Below are 3,263 nucleotides of genomic sequence, written 5' to 3'. Positions count from 1 at the left end.
AACTATAGTATGTGCCAGGAAATCGTGTTTAAATTATGTCCTGAGAAAGTTCTGGGAAAGGACTGCTTGGTTAATATGTAGTATGTGCTTGCTGGCATTTATTTACATATTTTTCCGAACTCAAACAACCTTCTTTGGGCCATTGATTGCTTTCACTGTTACTTTGTTCGCATATAAAAGTACACTGAAACTGAAGGAAGATTGTCTACAGCATCAAACTGCTGTCTGCCTCATTCAACAAAAGTCAAATTACTAGCATGGTATTAATTCCCATTGTCAATCTGATTGGATTTAGAAACACATAGCAGGGCTGGAGAGGCTTCAGTGGGTAGAGACTTGCCTCGTGTGCATACAAGCTCTGGATTTGACCCCAGCACCACATAAACTATACGTGGTAGCACATATCTATCATCGTAGTGACAGAGACAGGAAGGTCAGGAGTTCAAAGCCATCCTTAGCTTCCTAGAGGGTTTAAGGTCAACTTGGGTTACATGAGACCCTTCTTCAAAAAAAAAAAAAAATATATATATATGGCTCTGACATTAGTGAGAGCACCTTAGGGTGCCCCTAGGAGGCTGTTTGCAGAGAAGATAAACTGAGGGATATGGGTGGCACCATCTCATGGGCTGGGGTCCTAGGAGAGAGTCTGGCATCCCAGCATCCCCTCTGTCTGCTTCCTCAACCTGTGGGTTGAGCTGGTGGCCTCCAGATACCACAGCAGTCTCCATGCTTTTCCTACCTAATTGACTGGATTCTTGGATACTGGGAACCAAAGTAAGCCCCTCCCCTCTTCGGTTGCTTCTTGTCAGGAAGCATGAGAAGGAAAAACAAAAAAACAAAAACAAACAAAAACCCTAACAACCACACAACAAAAACCACTGATAGGGATGGCTAAATGGATGAATAACTGATTGACATTTGGTTCGTAGATGGATGTTGCAAAGACGGATGCTGGGAACCAAACTTACATCCTGTGCAAGAGCAGCAAGCTTCTCTTAACCAACTACTGAACTCTATCTCGCCAGTCTCCGGCATATTTTATATAGCACAAAAGGTGAATGGCCACCTTTTCATGGACATTTTTAACATTTACTTGCTTGAGACAGGGTCTAACTATATAGCCCTAGCTGGCCTGGAACTCATTCTGTAGATCAAGCTGACCTCGAACTCACAGAGGTCCAACTGCCTCTGCCTTCTGAGTGCTGGAATTAAAGATATGCACCAGGCAGCTCATCCCCACCCATTCTGGATTATTAAAAACTTGCTTTGAACTTATGCCTGTTTCTCCATTTCTTTTCTTTCCAATTATTATTTTATGTGTATAGATGATTTGCCTGTGTGTATGCCTGTGTACCATATGCACATATGGTGCCTTCTGAGACCAAGAGAGGGCATAGCATCCCCTGGGAATAGAGTTACAGGTAATGTGAGCCTATAGGTGCTGAGAATCTAACCCATGTCTTCTGGAATAGCTTTGAACCACTAAGCCATCTCCCCAGGTCCTAGATTTTTGTTCTGTTTTGTTTTGGAGCTAGAATCTCACTTTGTAGCCTAGGCTAGCCTTGAACTCATACTCATGATCTTCCTGCCTTAGCCTCTCGAGTGCTGGGTTTACAGGCAAGTGTCACGATGCTGCCCTTCCTCAAGTTCTTCTGTCAGGGATTTTATCACAGACAAAAGGAACTAACACAGTGCTTACTTCTGTCCGGAGACATGTTAGTAGTTACAGTAAAAGTCACTGGCACCTTGGGGACAGAGGTGAAGGTTACTGTTGACTATTCCACAAGGTATGTGGCAGGTCTTTATAATAAAGAACCAGACTATTTGAAGCCTTGAAGGGGGCAGTGCAGCAGTGCAGACTTGAGCGTCAGGGGGGTCCATCAATAAACCCCACCCTATCTGTGGATGTAAAAGTAGCCTGGTTCCTGGTTGAGCTAAGGCTAGAAACCCCAGAAACCCTGAGGGGACAGTAGGCACTTCGACTCTTCCCAGGCACCAGGCCCCTGTCACTAGCTGAAGCCCACCCCACCCCCTATAGACTTGTGACCATCAGTCACATAAGGGCAATGCCCCAAGCCTCTCCACTTGTAGAGGACATGACCTGTGGTCACATAGGCTCAAGACAGGTCTCCATTTTAATGAGGTGCCTAAAGGCCTGGAGGGCTTAGCCAATAAGCTTTCCTTCCCAGACATTCCTCCCTGCAAAAGGTATTTAACCTCAGCCCCACTCTGAGAAGTGGGGTATGGTTTTACACATCTGCTTTCCGCCATGACAATAAATGCCTTAAAACAATGGACTCTCTCTTTTCATCGGGATCTGCCTACAGAGTCGCTGTGTAATCTCGCTGTCTAACCCTTGGTGGGGGCCATGGCCTCCACCAAGCCCAAACTCAAGACCTGTCAAGCCAAGGACTCTCCACCGTGGGACCAACTGGAGCTCCCACACCCCATCCCCACCCCCGCTTCCCACTTCCCTCAGCTCTGGGCTAGATCCAGCCTGCAAGCCCCTACCCAGTTCTCAGCTCTTCCTGCACCTCAAACTGTATTTCCCCACCCTTAAGCAGTGTCTGAGGGCTGCCCTAGGGCCCAACACCCACCTGGCGACAGCATGGGGTAAGCGTGGTCAACTGCCCGCATCCCCGAGCAGCCGTACCCTGTGGTGGAGTGGATGCGGCACCCATAAGCCCTACAACTGGCACTACCAACATGGGACAAACCCAGCTGAAGCATATCGCCAGCCGGTGACCCACATTGGAACTCCGGATTACTCAAGACTGTGAGAAACCCCTGACCTAATTCAAAAGACAAGGCCTTCCTCTGATCTCTCTCTCTCTCTCTCTCTCTCTCTCTCTCTCTCTCTCTCTCTCTCCTCGTGTTCCTGGACACCCCCCGCCCCAGATTTGACTCTTAGCTACACTCCTTCAAATCTTATTTTAGATTTAACTTCGGTGGCGTCTAGCCTCCACTCTCTGGCCCTCCCCTAGCCCCACAGCGAGGGCTCCTACACAGCTAATATACCGCCTTTCAGACGGTAGTGCTTTCCCTGAGCTCTCTGCTTCCCCTGCTGGCCAACCTGTGGTTCCCTTAGGTCCCCTGCGGGCCAAAAAGCCCTGCACTCTCACACTGGCCAGCGGGTACCGCTGCTATAACTAGAAACACAGACAGAGCACAGCTACTAGTGCTGTCCCAACTCCCTCCGGCCCTGACTGTGCTATCAAGGCCCTGTGCTTCTTCATTTGAGCTTTTCTTCGAAGCTGGCCTTT

The sequence above is a fragment of the Grammomys surdaster genome, unplaced genomic scaffold (assembly GCF_004785775.1).
Source record: "Grammomys surdaster isolate TR1022 unplaced genomic scaffold, NIH_TR_1.0 166, whole genome shotgun sequence".
NCBI classification, from domain to species: Eukaryota; Metazoa; Chordata; class Mammalia; order Rodentia; family Muridae; genus Grammomys; species Grammomys surdaster.
Note: the sequence above shows the minus strand (reverse complement) of the source record.